A 19,242-nucleotide genomic window follows, 5' to 3' on the forward strand; every position below is an offset into this window, starting at 1 on the left:
GCTAGTACAATTTGGTATATATGGATGTATTCATCCAGGTGATAGAAATAAGTGGGAAGCTGAAGTGCTGAACTGTTGAGTTTAACTTTGGACATAGTGAGGTGTGTGTGTGCTACATGTAGGTAGAGTGAGTTATCAAAGGAAGAGTTGAAATTCTGTGAGTGAAATTCAGGGAGCAAGTTGTAAGAAACCATGTTTTGTTTATATGGGTCCTTCCAGTTCTGCATACAGTAAGTATATAATTTATGTCAATTTCTGTCTGATTTTTTCTTCCCTTCACATTTCTTATTTAGTGTTTCTACAGAGAGAGCTAATAGAATGTGGAATTAGATATTAAACCCATATTCTTCCCACAGGTCAAAAAGTCCAATAAATCTACTAAAATTTTTCTCTGCATTATACTTTCAAGATCAAAATCAATATTCTTTTAATAATCTAAGACATAACATCATCAAGAAATATCTTAACTATTCCCTTGACAGCCAAGGCTACTTTCGATTCTGTTAGGTAATTAGCAATCCTTCACCCTTGATAATAATGTTGATCCTCCTGGGGCCAACCAGCAATAAAGCTAATGCAGTTTAGATTTAACAACTGGCTTTAAAAAAACACCCTCACCCCAAATAAAAAAAAAAATACCATTGTCAAAAGTGCAAAGTAATCTGAAAGAGGTGGAGAGAAATGCATTGGATTAACCACATATGACATAGTGAACATCTTAGGATGTTAATTTGTGAGGGTCAGGAATATAATTAGAGAAGAGAATTAGGATTTCACTGTGCTCCACATTAATCCATTTAAAATATGCATGTAGAGATAGAAATATAACCTGGAAATGAATCTATTTCCAAAAAGCTGATTATCTATTACCACAAAATAATGAACCATAAATGGTAGTTCATGCAAATCCCAAGTACAAAGCAATCCGTCCTTGCATTAAAAATAATGCAAATGTCATTGGACTACTGGCTAAGCTAAATTGAATAAAATAAACCAAATAATTTTGAAGGTGATTTTGAAATATAAAAGCCAAGGAGTGATTACCTTGAAAAGCTTAGAAGTGCCTGGGAACGGTAACCTAGTCCCATTTGGGCCTAGGCTCTTTTATTCTAATTTTCTCAAATAATAACTGATAGTGCTAATGACTTTGAGAATGCTAAACTGGGTAGAGTCCATTTTAACCATGTGCAAGATCTTTCAATGGGACTAACTTAGTGTTTAACATATAAGAACAAGAAATATTTTAATGGGCCTACACTATACATATTCAGGGCTGGGATAGTGTTTTGAGGGGAGGAAGTTGTGCTGGAAGAATTGATAATAAATTGAAAGTAAATACCCTGAGAAAACTGGAATCTCTCTATTGGAGCTGGCCATTTATTTATATTTAAACAGTTATCTCTCCAAAAGGAGTCACAAACTACCTGTAGGAAAAAAAAGAGAGACTTTGCTACAAGTCAGTTTTGCTGTTAATGAATGGGAGGTTAGAAACCCACAGCATTGCAGCCTATTATCTGCCAAGAAGAACATTTCATGTTTGAAAAATCCATGAGGATTTTAAGAGATATTTGATCCCCTTAGAAACTGTGATACATTTGAAATACCTTGAAATATCTCCCTACATTTTCCAGAGTCTATATCAATAACACTTTTATAAAATGCTAGCAAGTCCAGGGTAATAAATAACTGAAGCAAACAAAGATATGGTGAAAAGGTTCGGCCTAATCACATCTTTCCCCACTTCATGGATGTTTACATGAATACAAAAAAGATTATTCCTGTGTGGTAAACCCTCATTTCAGTGTCCTAGTCTACACACTCTTCCTCATCAAACATCAACAATGAAATAAATTAGCGAAGTTGAAATCCTTCTTGTTAAGACAGTGACAGTGGTGAACATAGGGCAGCAATTTGCACTCACCCCTATGGTGTCCATGGCAGGCATTACTAATCAATCACAGCACCTTGCTCCTTGAGAATATGCTCAGTGGCATGAGAAAGGAAACTTCTTTACCTCCCTCCTCCAAGAGGTCATATTTTGAAAAAGTTGTCAAAAACAACTTGATATAGTTTATAACACAGATACTTCTATATTTAAATTGTTTAATACTTTCTGTTTCTGTTACTACCAATCAACCTCGAACAAGTATTTTTTTTATTTAAATGATGCAGCATTTAATCTTTTTTCCCATAGCTAACTTTAAGGGACAAACTGTGAATTTGTACTGACACCACAGTATGAGTTGCTAATTAATGAAATAATTAAGCTGAAGACATAAGTATGAACAGAAGTACAAAGCATTTTGGGGATGATTTTAAATCAGAGGGTAAAACTTAGCTGAATATACTAACAAGTATGACGTCTGAAGTGAAAATGACCATCACAGGTATGGCTGTGATGATCGTTAAAACAAAAAATAAACTGCATTAAATCTATTAATATTAGAACATGTACTAATCCTTGATAACTGAAAGCAAGAATACTGTAGGCTAACTCCTGAAGAGTTGGCTTAATCCCAAGGGTGTTCCCATTTGATTACAGGATCTTGAAAAGTAAATGTTTTTCAACTTTAAGTAGTGGCTCAATCACAGCAGAAAGGAGGAGAAAAGGTCTGTTATTTTTTCTGCAGGGATTCCTTGAGTGCTGCCAGGGAGGCAGCTGGTGCTCTCCCAAGGCTGAAGGCCAGTTGTTGGGAAATATGTCTGTAATGGCTCAAGATGAAGTTGGCAAAGGCCTTAGCAGACAAGCACTGCAATCTCAGCCAGGCTTAAAAAAAAAAAGCTCCAGTGTTGCTGAGAAATTTACCAATGGTTCTCAGGTAACTTTCTCAACTGGACATATTTGTGTTTTCCTTTCTAATTCATTGAGGTAGGTAGTACTTCTTAGTCAGCCAGTCCACTGATTAACTGTCTTCATTTGCATTTTTTCAATTATAGGTAAGTAAACCTTGGGGATTCCCATGAAGGCTTAATTACAGTCAACAAATTTCTTAAATATGGCTTAGAGCCATTTTTTTTCTCACCATTTAAAGCAGAAAAGTTTTTGCTCAACCCCAAACAAGGCATTTTTGCTAACCTTGGAATCCCAAGGAGAAATGGGAGTATTGGGATGTGTTACCCCTTGGAAAGTTATGAACAGGCATCTCTATTCCAGGAAGTCCCCACCTCCCTTTTCTATATTTCTGCCTTCCCATACTGTTCCTTTTCCTACACATCAGGATCTCCTGGCCCAGAGGTTTTCTCTGGGTTGTTTTCACATAACAACAGAAGCATAGGAAATAAATCCAACAAGAGACCATGCGCCAGTGGATGGATATATATATATATATATATATATATATATATATATATTACAAACTGGGAGATATTCCTGGGTAGGAATATCTTTATGTCACATACATATTCCATGCATTGATTGTTGATTTTGTCATCTCTGATCATGAGAATCATCGTGTCTTCACCAACCAAGGCTCAGACTTTCAAAGGGCTACAGCTCCTTTTTGCCTTCTGTATGGGGCAGCCAGCTAGCAGAAGGTCACCACATTTGATCCCTTTATTTCCCTCATTCTCCCACACTATTCTGCATTACCATTACTGGGAGGCAAATTTAAGACAAGCCACTGCCCAAGAATCCAAGAGAAATATGTCTTCACAAAATGAATCAAAGAGCCACCAGTGGGCCCAGTACTCTCAGAAATGCTGAACTTTGCATGGTCATGGTATATTTGTTGATAAGTGATAAAGGCCATTTAACACCTTACAAAACAGCTCCTAGGCTCCAGAATACAATGTGCAACTACTAAGTGAAGAATAGATCCAAAGAGTCAAGGACCACAGGTTTGGGTGCTGGTTGATGGAGGGTTGTGCCTGGGAAGGGAGCATAATTTGGAAGCCTGGATTATTCTTCGCCATCTGTTCACTCCTCTCCACATTCAATCACTAACAGTTGTATCATGTGGCATTATTCATATGTTGAGGAAACTAAACTCCCATCCAGCCCATAACTCTCTCCTCATCAGGTGTGTGGAAAGAGCTGGTCAAAGCCTCTGTTGCTACCTGAGTCCTGGATGAAGAGAGTAAAGAGCAGCAGAAGAGACCCCTTCCCCAAGGAGTGTTTGCTACCCCTCCTCAGGATTCTAGTACCCTCTTTCCACCTCATTCTTCCAAGTCCTGTACATTCTCTCCCCTCTGGCAATGCATTCTTACATTTCATGCTCCACTTCCAACTCTCCCTGTTACTCCATCCTGTTTTATCTTTTCCTCTCTTACAGTGAACGAAAGCTTGGATTTTGGACTTTGGACTCAAAACCTGAGCTCAAACCTGATGGGTCTAATCACTGGCTATGTGATCTTGGGAGAGCTACTTAACCTAGCTCTACCTGAAACTCTTTCTTATCTTTCTCTAAAGTAAAAGTGAAAAAAAGCACTTTCTAGGATTATTAAGTATTAAATGAGATAACACCCTTGAAGCTGAATGCCTGGCACATGGAGGCCCTTAGCAAATCATAAGCTTTTATTATTACTGTGATCCACCTTTCCTTAAATCACCGTTTGAGTCTTTTTAAAAAGGGTCTTTTTAAAATCATATTTTCCATTTCCACCTCCTCCTCCTCTACTTTCTCCTCTCAAGGTTTCTCCACACCCTCCATCCACCCAATCCAGCATTTTGGACTCTCTCTAACCTTCTTCTTACTGAAGCTACTGTCACCTTGGCTTGTTCTCAATGCCTGATTATTACAGTTTTAATGTTGTACTGATAAAGGCATGGAGAAGTTCACAAGGAGAATAGAAAAGCACCGTAAGTTGTATCTTTTGTAGCACTACTGAATCTTTTAGATGGAGGAAAGGAAGGCTCAAGATTCAGTATAAGAAAACATGGGGGATTTATGCATGGCACCCAAAATATCTAAGAACATTTAGGGCTTATAGGGGCTGGAGAAAGACTGGATAGTTAAAAAGTCAAGATGGCTCTAGTAGGAGGTGGAGGGAAGCCAATCTGGTCCTGGAAAGTAATGTTTAAAGATCTTATTTGAGAGGCATCAAAAGAAAGAGTATAAAATATTTTATCCAACCACATATAGGGCTTAACATTTCAAAAATTCAGGCTCTTCAAAAAAAAAATCATACTCTTTGTTTTGGTTAAGATATTATTTCTAGATATTTCTTATTGAAAAGCATAATAATGTTACCTGGGAAGTTCAACAGCCTAATTAATTCAACTCTTATATTGTCGTCAGAACCCAGCTGAGAGTGTCCTAAGCTACCTCAAACACAGTTCCCTCTTCTGCACATCAAACACTGAAGATCAACCTCCCAAGCCCTGTGCTTCAACTCCATCAAAATACAGTTGGGATTCCTAGATTTGTTTCCTAAAGTCTTAAATCCATTGTTCTATAAAATGGGCTATTTAAAATTTTTAGCCCATTGGACCTAACACCTGCTGTCTTCAACTGAGATCAGCTTATCTCATTATCTTAACCCACCAATAGACTCACAGTGTTGAATCTACATATTCTTCAGGGGTGCTTGAAAGTTTCATCCACCCAGCTTCCCAAAACATAAGCATACCAATCTTGCTGCATTTGGTTATATTTTGTTCATATTTATTAACCAAATAAATTAGCAAAGGCCAGGTCTTGAAAATAGACTAACCAAAAAATCCAGGATAATTAAAAGTCAAACTATAAAGAAAGGACATTGCCTAGGCTACAGTCTGGAAGGACCAGGAGGTACCAAGAAGTAAGTTAGGTGCAAAAGAAACAAACAAACAAAACAAAATAAAACAAAAACAGAATGGGTAACCTTTAAACAAGCCATACTTGTCAATGCTCCAAGCCTCTTCCAGAAATGCCTCTTTTAGTGAAGGCAAGGATGGTTCATGTGTGACATACTTGCTACCATTTCTTCATTGGTACCTTTATCAGGCACATCCAGTCAATAACAGTCCTTTGTTCTATTGATCCTAGACAAGATCTCAGAATTCTTCTCAAAACACACGGCAGTCAATCACTAGCAATTGATGAGAGTGAGCAATCAAGGTTAAACCCATTTACCATATCCACTATGGGCCTTCGAACCCTCCCCCCAAAGGCTATGCTTTGATTAACAGGGGTATATTAATATTGTTTCTCCCTCATTAGCATATTGTTCTCCTTGTATAATTCATAAAGAATAATCTCTTAAATATAATGCAGAAAACTAATGTGAAATCTTAGACATATATGTAACTATACAAAATAATTCACTACATCAACCTAAAATTTCAACTCTTCTTTTTTTTTTTTTTTTTTTTTTTGCGGTACGCGGGCCTCTCACTGCTGTGGCCTCTCCTGTTGCGGAGCACAGGCTCCGTACGTGCAGGCTCAGCAGCCATGGCTCATGGGCCTAGCCACTCCACCGTATGTGGGATCTTCCCGGACCGGGGCACGTACCCGTGTCCCCTGCATCGGCAGGTGGACTCTCAACTGCTGTGCCACCAGGGAAGCCCTCAACTCTTCTTTTATTACAGAAATGAGAATAACAACAAAAAGAAATGGATATCATTATTCAAGGGCTCATAAGAGGTCTTCAGTATAATGCATCTTTTAAAGTCAGTAATTTTAATTAAATTAGTTTTAAATTTGAGCAGTTAACCCATGGCTTTTCATAATTGAATACATTTTTCTGCCTACTTTGAAACATTCTTTGAGTAGACATAGAACAATACTCTCCAAATACTTTTCTTTTTTCCTGGCCACTACTTTTCTCATTGTGAGATGTAAACTCACTACCAGTTTCATCACATATTTAATTAATTTCCAAGTGTTCACTGTGTACATTGTCACAGATTCAGGTGAAGTTTTCCTATCTTACTTAGAACACAGTGAGTTGTAAGTACTTAACTTCCATCTGGATCTTACTTCAGGTTCTTGCAAAAGTTCTTACTTTCACAAAGACCTCTCAACATTTAGAGGATAACCTAAGCTTCTTCAGACTTCTCTTAATGACTCTTCCCAACATTCCAGAGACAAGTATGAGTTACCTGCTCTTCCCACTGTCTTCTTAGTCTCAGTTACTGACAACACAATTCTTCCAACTGTTTAGGTTAAAAACCCAGAATTTTATATTACACCTTGTTCTCTCTGACCCAGCATCCAATCTTCCATCATAGTCTGTCAGCAGCATATTTGAAATATATCCAATATTTGACCTTTTCTCACCTTCTCCACTATTACCACCATGGCCAAGCCCCAACAGAATCTCTTGTTAGATTGTTTCAATATCTTCCCCTAACTAGTTTCCTTGCTCCTCACTCTTTCCTCCCTTTAACAGGAACCAGAATAGTTCTGTTACATAAACTCAAATAATATTGCTTTTCTTCTCAACATCGTCCAATGGTGCCCCATCTCAATCTGAGTAAAATCCAAGACTATCACAGTGGCCTTCAAGGTCATAAAATCTGGTTACCAATAGTTCTGATTTCTCTGTTGTTCACTCCACTACTACATATTGGTCTCTTGGGGACTTCCCTGCTGGTGCAGTGGTTAAGAATCCACCTGCCAATGCAGGGGACACGGGTTTGAGCCCTGGTCCAGGAAGATCCCACATGACGCAGAGCAACTAAGCTCATGTGCCACAACTATTGAGCCTGTGCTCTAGAGCCCATGAGCCACAACTACTGAGCTCACGTGCCACAACTACTGAAGTCCACGTGCCTAGAGCCCATGCTTCACAACAAGGGAAGCCACCACAATAAGCCCGCACACTGCAACAAAGAGTAGCCCCTCTTGCTGCAACTAGAGAAAGCCCGCACACAGCAACAAAGACCCAACGCAGCCATAAATAAATAAATAAATAAAACATTGCTCTCTTGATTATTGCTCAGACAGACCAGTCATGCTTGCCCTTCAGTGCCTTTATACTTTTTTCTTCTGCCTAGAATGCTCTTCCCTCAGATACCTGTAAAGCTTGGTCGCTAAACTCCATCAGATATTTAATCAGATATCAGTATCTCAGTGAAAACTTCTCTTTCCAAATTGCAACTCCATTCCCAGCATTAACTCCTCCTCTTTCCATTTTAGTATTTCTTCATACACTCGTCATCATCTAACAAATATTTTTTTCATGGGTTTATTGTCCCTCACCCCAAGCTATATCCCAAACACCTAAAACAGTGTCTAGCATATGGGTCTTCCATAAATATTTGCTGAATGTTGTTGAATAATTGCAACTTTACAGATGAGGAAGTAAGAGACGACAAAGCTTGTCCAAAGACGGAAAGGTAGGGCACAATGCCTAGTCCAGTACCCAACTCCCCATGTCATCAATCTGTTTATTCTTCCATGGAAGAGTACCCAAAGGCAAAATATTAGCAGGACAGTGGGATTTAGGGACATAATATACAAAGTAAATGTTATCTAGCTACAATACAAGTCTTATGACCTCTTCCCCTCAGTGGTATAGCTTCAGGATCATCCTTTGCTCAGAAAACATCCATAATTCAATTATTTGTGTTTATTACTTTCTGTGTATAAAATACTGGGCTTTCTTTAAGGATCATCTCTCTCATTAACAGTACCAGTGTCTGTGAAGCACTGAGCTATGTTTTCTAGGTATAGTTCTGGGAACTTAATAAATGATCTCTAAGATGTATAAGATAGATACCATCATTCATTCTTTACATAAAAGGAAATAGAGAAAAATTAAGTTCTTCGTGAACTTGGGTTCACAAACTCATATCTGGTAGAACTCAGCTTCAGTTTACCCACGTGACACACTACATGCAATCTTCTTTGACCAGGCAAATCCACCTTAGTGTTTTCCTGCCCTGAACTCTCTATTCCTGGCTATTGGTTCCATTTATCTGGAGCTCAGTATGAATTATGGTGGCTTTTAACTATTCATAAATGTGAATCATGTGACCAAGCAGTAATGAAGTGGATTTCCTTAAGTCATAAAGGAATAAAAGGTCACACCACCTTCCAGTCCTGCAATCACGATTCACATGAGATATGAATTAGGCACATAGTAAGGACTTCATCTTCTACTTACTCGTTTTCTTGCCAGCCACTAAAAAGTCACTTACATTTTCAAAGAAAACTTGATCAAATACAACATCTAATTCTCCTTCCCACTAGCCACCACATATACCACTTGCTATTTACACAAAGTTTATGAAAAAAACTTTTTTATTCTAAATTTCTACAACAAAGCCTTTTACTCAACCACACAATGGGCACCATGATATGATGTAAGGCTGACATAGTTTTTAAGAACACAACATATCTTAGTTGTTACCATCATGTATACTATCTGACTGATACTATATCCTGTATTTCTTGTTCAACTACTAGTCTAAGGGGGACAGGGACAAGCAACATCCTTCAAATGCACAAAGCACAACAGCACAAAGAGAAATTGGCTCTAATCTTGGCTGTGCTAGCTGCTGACTAGGAAAGTTTGGGGTACTCTTGTAACCTCTCTGAGCTTCTGCTTCTTCAGCTGTAAAATGGGGTTATTAATACCAATATATTTTCACCAGTTTTAAAAGTAAACTTTTAAAATTTTAAATAAGTATGTCACTATAAAAGATTATTACATAAGTTCTGGGTACCTTGGGTGAGTCCTTTTAGAATCTTCATCATAATTTATTGGACCACCTGGGTAACTCAGGCCCAAGAAAGTCTGCACAGGGAAGGGTATTCCAATAGACGCCCAGGGTGAGAGTACCATAAGCCTTAACAAGACAAGAACAAGGTGCTTCCAAAATGAGGTAAGCTTTCTTTTCCACCTGACAGTGGGGATGACTAGGGCTGAAATATGGGTGAGGTGGTCTAGTTACAATCTAATTTTTCCCTTTTTTTGGAGAATGCTCAGGAAATGTCATTCTCAAAATAAATGTAACAGAGGAACCTGCTATCGGGGACCCAAAAACTGACTGTGGAGTGCATTCCTAAAAGAAATAAAGGTCAGCCAAAAAATAAAGATAAACCATTCTCGTAATATGAGCATCCATGGAGCTATCCTTGGTGATTGCAGCTCAACTCCTGTTACATTTCTTGCTGGCATGAAATAATTAGTTACTTATTTGCTGCTTTGTCTTCAAAGACTTTGTGTGCATGTGAAAGTCTTGTCTTAGAACTAGACTTCTTGCTATTTATGAACAAGTACTTCCTGTCCCTTTATTGTCATGTTCTGGCTAGCACCACATAAGCCACAGTAGGATTGGGTATATACGTCCCCAGTGTTTAGCCAGTTGGGTGATGGATTCTTAGCTCAGGCTGCCTCTTAAACTGATCTGTAAGAGCAGCCTACTGATAAAATTTGACTAATACGTCTCTGTATTGGGTTAATGTACTTTGGATATTTTCCAGATTCAATATATATTGAGCATCCCAGCCAATATTTTACATCACTTAATCTTCACTCTATCCCCCCCCAAAAATGATACATCCCTTTATCCTTACTGTTTGATACATGAGGGAATGGAGGCTTAAAGAAAAGTAACTTGCTAGCTAATAAGACAATTACCAGGAATTTTAAGTGTATGACTTCTGTTCCCAGGTGTAGTGTATTTAATAATACACTGCAGCTCCAATTGTTTTTGAACAAAATAAGAAATAAAGAGCATTTAAGGTGGTTCCCCTGAGAAACTAGAATATGTCCCCTTACAAGTGCCTGCCAGGGCATGGCCTGGTTTGGAACCTTATAATCTGTTTCTCCTGGAGTGAGTACTTTAGGAAAAATACAGCAAAAACACCGGAGGGTTCCCTTCAGTCTAAAACTGGAAATATTATTTCTTTGGTCCAACAAAGAACCTACGGATGGACAACATATTATCTGTTCTCTTGCAAAAGAGGTTGAGCTATACAAGAAACTTTCAAAATCACAGATTAAAGGACAAAGTATCCTCAAAAGACTGGACATGCATAACAGTGTTGCAAAAAATCATAGAAAGGATATTAGTGGTTCTTTTGAAAGCAAGCCTCAAATCTATGAAATTGGAAAACTTCTTTGAAAAAAAAAAAGCACTTTGTAAACTTCCAATGAAATGACAACTTTTAACCAGTGAACAAAGATAAACATTAAAGTGTTGGAGAGAGTCTGATACAGTATCTTGCCCCTACTGAAAATCATACTTAATACTAAGATGAAAGTTTCCTCAAGGCACAATCCCTAACTTGGAGTCCCTGTGAATCTAGCCTTTGACAAAGTTAAATCACCTCCATATTTATTATAAGATTTAAAGGATACCTCATTATTTCTTTACCTGATACACTAAAAACTGCCATGGTAAATATTTCAAATACACTACGACTACAGCTTTGAAAGAAAGAGTGATCTCTGTTTCATCTAGAGTCACCACCTGTTACCTGCTCTCCAACCTTCTCTTTAAAACGAATTAATGCTGAACTATGAAATATATTCAATGTTTACCTATAATTTGCTTGGTTTCAAGGGCTCAGCTAGCACTAATTTCAGCATTGCAGTTACGTATCATAAATATTATCTCAAAAACACTCACATAATTAATTTGAATCTCAAGACCATTGGCCTGATGCATTTCTTAATATTATTTTTAAAGGAAAAAATATAAATTATCACTTTGTTTTTCTTCCTTATTTTTAAAAAGGTACTTATTATCTATTTCATCATACAAGGATTAAAAAGTATACAGAGAGAATAAAGTAATATGTGAAAATGTTTTGTTTAACAAAAAAAGGTGTTATAAAAACAATTGATTTGGGCTTCCCTGGTGGTGCAGTGGTTGAGAGTCCGCCTGCCAATGCAGGGGACACGGGTTTGTGCCCCAGTCCGGGACGATCCCACATGCCACGGAGCGGCTGGGTCCGTGAGCCATGGCCACTGAGCCTGCGCGTCTGGAGCCTGTGCTCCGCAACGGGAGAGGCCATAACAGTGAGAAAAGCCCGCGTACCGCTAAAAAAAAAAAAAAAAAAAAATTGAATTGTTTTAAACTCAATACCCTTGTTTGTAAAAAGCAAGAAACTGAAGTAAATTCACTTAACTTTCTTTTAAACACATTCTTATCAGAGCCCTGAATTGCCTTTGAGAGTAGAAATGCCTGTATCTCTAAGACAGGAATATTTGGGGGTAACCAACAAGGAAGATGGATGGAGATCTTAAAAAGATGTATGAAGTTTATGGCCAGAGGATGACCGTGATGGGTTCTCAGGAGTCTCGCTTCTAGAAAAATGCACACCCACACCCCGATGCCAGGCTACGAATGGGCATTTGGCAGATGAATCTGGAACCATTGTATCTTCCATCTTCCACCCTTCCAGAGGGAAGAAATAAAAGGCTCCATTTCAAATAGTATGTATATTCTAGGTGAAAAATCGAGATTTCAACCAGATCTATGGTGCTCATCTGGGGCAATTTCCCCACTACAGGCATCTAGTGGGGAAATGCCAGTGATCTTGCCAAACATACTATACAGTGAACAACCACAACAACTTCTCACAACTAAGAATTATTTAGACTAAGCTAGAATGAAATAGCCTAATGAGACAAGCCATGAGGTCTAAGAAAGGGTCGAAACTGACTTAAAGCCCTGGGAAGCTCTCACCATAGCCTCACTCCTCCCTCCTTCCTAGACCAGAATTTTTCAAAGTGTGATCCATGAGTATCTGCATCCAGAACGTTTAGAAATAGAATACAGATTCCTGATCTCAGGCGTGAGCTTCAGAACTGTGAAGGGAAAGCCTAGGAATCTCCATTTTTATTTGCTACCCATGTGATTCTTCTACAGATTGAAATATAAGAATCATTACTTCACTTCTCTGTTGAAGTCATTCCCTTCTGTATTTTCAGCTATCACCTCTCTGTAGTGATTCCTTCAGGACTCTCAATGACAAAAAATTGCAATTTCTATGAGGGCAGAGACTTTGGCTGATTCTTCACTATTGTATATCCAGTGGCTTGATTGGTAGACATGATGAAAGAGGGCAAGAGGGCACCTACATCATCAAAAAGACCATCATCTTTGGGAAGAGACAAGGTAATGAAAAATAAAGTTAGCTACCGATTTATTCGGTACTTCTACATTCTGGGCCTTGTACTAGATCTGTGGCACACATTAACACTAAAAACAATGCAACAAAGTACATACTAATGTAATTTTCACTTTACAGTTGAGAAAAATGGGGCTCAGCTGGATCAAGCAACTACCAGAAGTCAGAATTCAGTTTGTGTGCCACTGAATGGAGAGTATAGACGGGTAAGAACTGCCACTCTATGCCCAATTCTTCCCATTTTTTTCAGATTTGTCATATGATATACATAGACATAATTGGGGTAGGGGTACAGATGTTCCTGGGAAATATTTTAAAGGGTGTTAACACAGCTAGGAAGCACATCATTTTGCCCTCTCACCTCTTTTCTTCTTCTTGTATGGGATATGGGAAGATGCAGCACTAGCAGTCAACTTGGACCAAAAGATGAACTTGAGAACAGAAGCCTCCACTGCTCCTCAAGTGGAGCAGAGCATAAAGTCAGAAGGAGTCTGGGTCCTTGATGACTCTGAGATTACTATACCAGCCCTGAACCACCTATAGACTTATTCTATGTGAAAGAGAAATAAATATTTGATGTTTTATCATATGTAGCTGAATCTAAATTTAATTAAAATACATGAATTATAAATACTATTATTGGACATTAATAATTTAGGATACTTAATTAAAAAGTCATATTTCACATCTAAATATAATTAGCATTTTAATATAACATAACCTTCATGTGGGAGGGCAAATGAAACAAGCCATGTCACTTTAGCCCTTATTTTAAGTTCCATTTTTAAAATAAATGATTAATTTGATTAATTCAGCTGTTTTGAAAGAAATTCTATATGTTTCCATACCATAATCTTTTTTTTTTTGTTAGTCTACTTAAAGTACTAGGAAATATAACAAAATAAATTTCAAAAATTAAGTTAGCTAAAAAAATTAATTACTTGATTTTGGGCCCTAAATCTTAGGTAGACAATGCACTTTGAAATCCAGTATTTAAAATAAACTCAGGTGTTTTCATGTGGGAATAAATGAATGCAAGCATGAATGAATGATAGACTTAAGAATCATTTACTAGGATTTTTCAGTGTGATAACTTACTACAATGGAAAAAGGTATGGCCAAGAAGCTATCCTATTAGGCACACATTATGTGCTCATTGTGCAAGAAATCAGGGAAAAAATTAAGAACATTCAGACACATTCCCTATCCTTATGGAGCTCACAGACTAGCTAGGGAGATATATATATATATATATATATATATATATATAAAAAATTAAATAAGTTCCTACACTGCATTCCATATCAGGAATGATAGAAAACACGTCACACTGTGGGAGAATATCAAGAGAGTCTTCCTGGAAGCACTACAGTATATCAGCTACTAACTTTGTAACCTCCAGGAAGTTACTTAAATTCTCTGAACCTCATTTTCCTAATATTTTTAATGGGGATGACAGTATCTCTTCCACAGAATGATTTTGAAAACACATTGCAGAGTGCATTTCAAATGCTTAGCACAGTGCATGGAACATACTAAGCCCTCAATGTATCTTAGTTTAATAATAATTGAGGTATTTACTACATGCAATCGTCCTGTTGTCCCTCTAAGTGGTATTACTATTCCAATTTCTAAATCAAAAGCAAAAGCTCAGAGATTAGCAATGTTACCCAATATCTCCCAGATGATAAAAGACAGACTTGGTTTCCAAATTCACATCAAATAGCAATACCTTGCTTATAATTTTAACATCTACCTTAAGAGAACATGATATATTTTTTTAACAACTTTATTGGAGTATAATTGCTTTACAATGCTGTGCTATTTTCTGCCCAATAACAAAGTGAAACAGATATATGTATACATATATCCCCATAGCCCCTCCTTCTTGCATCTCCTTCCCACACTCCCTATCCCACCCCTCTAGGTGGTCAGAAAGCACCGAGCTGATCTCCCTGTGCTATACAGCTGCTTCCCACTAGCTATCTATTTTACATTTGGTAGTGTATATATGTCAGTGCTACTCTCTCACTTCAACCCAGCTTACCCTTCGCCCTCCCTGTGTCCTCAAGTCTATTCTCTTTGTCTGTGTCTTTATTCCTGTCCTGCCCCTAGGTTCATCAGAACCATGTTTTTTTTTAGATACCATATATATGTGTTAGCATACAGTATTTGTTTTTCTCTTTCTGACTTACTTCACTCTGTATGACAGACTCTAGGTCTATCCACCTCACTAAAAATAACTCAATTTCATTTCTTTTTATGGCTTAGTAATATTCCATTGTATATATGTGCCACATCTTCTTTAGCCATTCATCTGTCAATGAACATTTAGGTTGCTTCCATGTCCTGGCTATTGTAAATAGTGCTGCAATGAACATTGTGATACATGTCTCTTTTTGAATTATGGTTTTCTCAGGGTATATGCCCAGTAGTGGGAGTGCTGGGTCATATGGTAGTTCTATTTTTAGTTTTTTAAGGAATCTCCATACTGTTATCCATAGTGGCTGTATCAATTTACATTCCCATCAAAAGGGCAAGAGGGTTCCCTTTTCTCAACACCCTGTCCAGCATTTACTGTTTCTAGATTTTTTGATGATGGCCGTTCTGATCGGGGTAGGGGGTACCTCACTGTAGTTTTGATGTGCATTTCTCTAATAATTAGTGATGTTGACCATCCTTTCATGTGTTTCTTGGCAATCTGTATATCTTCTTTGGAGAAATGTCTATTTAGGTCTTCTGCCCATTTTTGACTGGGTTGTTTGCTTTTTGATATTGACCCGTATGAGCTGCTTATATATTCTGAAAATTAATCCTTTGTCAATTGCTTTGTTTGCAAATATTTTCTCCCATTCTGAGGGTTGTCTTTTTGTCTTGTTTATGGTTTCCTTTGCTGTGGAAATGCTTTCATTAGGTCCCATTTTTTTATTTTTGTTTTTATATCCATTTCTCTAGGATGTGGGTCGAAAAGGATATTGCTGTGATTTATGTGATTTATGTCATAGCCTATGTTTTCCCCTAAGAGTTTTATAGTGTGCAACCTTACATTTAGGTCTTTAATACATTTTGAGCATATTTTTGTACACGGTGTTAAGGAGTGTTTTAATTTCATTCTTTTACATGTAGCTGTCCAGTTTTTGCAGCACCATTTGCTGAAGAGGCTGTCTTTTCTCCATGGTATATTCTTGCCTCCTTTATCAAAGATAAGGTGACCATATGTGCATGGATTTATCTCTGGGGTTTCTATCCTGTTCCATTGATCTATATTTCTGTTTTTGTGCCAGTACCATACTGTCTTGATTACTGTAGTTTTGGAATATTGTCTGAAGCCAGGGAGCCTGATTCCTCCAGCTCCCTTTCTCTTTCTCAAGATTGTTTTGGCTATTGGGGGGTCTTATGTGTTTCCATAGAAATTGTGCAATTTTTTGTTCTAGTTCTGTGAAAAATGCCATTGGTAGTTTGACAGGGATTGCACTGAATCTGTAGATTTCTTTAGGTAGTATAGTCATATTCACAATGTTGATTCTTCCAATCCAAGAACATGGTATATCTCTCCATCTGTTTGTATTATTATAATTTCTTTCATCAGTGTCTTATAGCTTTCTCTATACAGGTTTTTGTCTCCTTATGTAGGTTTATTCCTAGGTATTTTATTCTTTTTGTTGCAATGGTAAATGGAATTTGTTTCCTTAATTTCTCTTTCTGATTTTTCATTGTTAGTGTAAAGGAATGTAAGAGGTTTCTATGCATTAATTTTGTATCCTGCTACTTTACCACATTCATTGATTAGCTCTAGTAGTTTTCTGGTAGCATCTTTAGGATTCTCTATGTATACTATCATGTCATCTGCAAACAGTGAAAGTTTTACTTCTTCTTTTCCAATTTGGATTCCTTTTATTTCTTTTTCTTCTCTGATTGTTGTGGCTAAAACTTCCAAAACTATGTGAATAATAGTGGTGAGAGTGGGCAACCTTGTCTCTTGCCTGATCTTAGAGGAAATGGTTTCAGTTTTTAACCAATTGGAACAATGTTGGCTGTGGGTTAGTCATATATGGCCTTTATTATGTTGAGGTATGTTCCCTCTATGCTTACTTTCTGGAGTATTTTTATCATAAATGGGTGTTGAATTTTGCTGAAAGCTTTTTCTGCATCTATTGAGATGATCATATGGGTTTTATCCTTCAATTTGTTAATATGGTGTATCACACTGATTGATTTGCATATATTGAAGAATCCTTGCATCCCTGGGATAAACCCCACTTGATCATGCTGTATGATCCTTTTAATGTGCTGTTGGATTCTGTTTGCTAGTATTCTGTTGAGGATTTTTGCATCTATGTTCATCAGTGATATTGGCCTGTAGTTTTCTTTCTTTGTGCCATCTTTGTCTGATTTTGGTATCAGGGTGATGGTGGCCTCGTATAATGAGTCTGGGAGTGTTCCTGTCTCTGCTATATTTTGAAAGAGCGTGAGAAGCATAGGTGTTAGCTCTTCTCTAAATGTTTGATAGAATTCACATGTGAAGCCATCTTGTCCTGGGCTTTTATTTGTTGGAAGATTTTTAATCACAGTTTCAATTTCAGTGCTTCTGATTGGTCTGTTTATATTTTTTATTTCTTCCTGGTTCAGACTCAGAAGGTCATGCTTTTCTAAGAATTTGTCCATTTCTTCCAGGTTGTCCATTTTATTGGCATAGAGTTGCTTGTAGTAATCTCTCATGATCTTTTGTATTTCTGCAGTGTCAGTAGTTACTTCTCCTTCTTCATTTCTAATTCTGTTGATTTGAGTCTTCTCCCTTCTTTTCTTGATGAGTCTGGCTAATGGTTTATCAATTTTGTTTATCTTCTCAAAGAACCAGCTTTTAGTTTTATTGATCTCCGCTATTGTTTCCTTCATTTCTTTTTCATTTACTTCTGATCTGATCTTTATGATTTCTTTTCTTCTGCTAACTTTGGGTTTTTTTGTTCTTTCTCTAATTTCTTTAGGTGTAAGTTTATGTTGTTCATTTCAGATTTCTCTTGTTTCTTGAGGTAGGATTGTATTGCTATATACTTCCCTCTTAGAACCGCTTTTGCTGCATCCCATAGGTTTTGGGTCATTGTGTTTTCATTTCCTCTTTGTTTTTTTCAGTGATCTCTTGGTTATTTAGCATCGTATTGTTCAGCCTCCATGCGTTTGTATTTATTTTATTTATTTTTTCTGTAATTGATATCTAGTCTCATAATGTTGTGGTTAGAAAATATACTTCATATGATTTCAATTTTCTTAAATTTACCAAGGCTTGATTTGTGACCCAAGATATGATCTATCCTGGAGAATGTTCCATGAGCACTTGAGAAGATAGTGTATTCTGTTGGTTTTGGATGGAATGTCCTATAAATATCCATTAAGTCCATCTTGTTTAATGTGTCATTTAAAGCTTGTGTTTCCTTATTTATTTTCATTTTGGATGATCTGTCCATTGGTGAAAGTGCAGTGTTAAAGTCCCCTACTATTATTGTGTTACCGTTGATTTCCCCTTTTATGGCTGTTAGCATTTGCCTTATGTGTTGAAGTACTCCTATGTTGGGTGCATAAATATTTACAACTGTTATATCTTCTTTTTGGATTGATCCCTTGATCATTATGTAGTGTCCTTCTTTGTCTCTTGTAATAGTCTTTATTTTAAAGTCTATTTTGTCTGATATGAGAATTGCTACTCCAGCTTTCTTTGGATTTCCATTTGTTTGGAATATCTTGTTCCATCCCCTCACTTTCAGTCTGTATCTGTCCCTAGATCTGAAGTGAGTCTCTTGTGGACAGCATATATACGGGTCTTGATTTTGTATCCATTCCACCAGTCTATGTCTTTTGGTTGGAGCATTTAATCCATTTACATTTAAGGTAATTGTCAATAGTATGTTCCTGTTACCATTTTCTTAATTGGTTTGTTTTGTTTTTGTAGCTCTTTTCCTTCTCTTGTGTTACCTGCCTAAAAGAAGTTCCTTTAACATTTGTTGTAAAGCTGGTTTTGTGGTGATGAATTCTCTTAGCTTTTCCTCATCTGTAAAGGTTTTAATTTCACCATCAAATCTGAATGAGATCCTTGCTGGGTAGAGTAATGTTGATTGTAGCTTTTTCCCTTTCATCACTTTAAAGATGTTGTGCCACTCCCTTCTAGCTTGCAGAGTTTCTGCTGAAAAGTCAGCTCTTAACCTTATGGGGATTCTCTTTTATGTTATTTGTTGCTTTT

The 19,242-nt window shown here is 37.2% G+C and overlaps 1 protein-coding gene across 3 annotated transcripts in view; it reads right to left on the reverse strand.

Moving 5' to 3' along the window:
* Positions 1-19,242, reverse strand: part of CTNNA2 (catenin alpha 2) — a 1,200,774-nt gene that overhangs the window by 6,785 nt on the left and 1,174,747 nt on the right. The gene's annotated exons all lie outside the window — the stretch shown is intronic.

The sequence above is a fragment of the Orcinus orca genome, chromosome 13 (assembly GCF_937001465.1).
Source record: "Orcinus orca chromosome 13, mOrcOrc1.1, whole genome shotgun sequence".
Lineage (NCBI taxonomy): Eukaryota > Metazoa > Chordata > Mammalia > Artiodactyla > Delphinidae > Orcinus > Orcinus orca.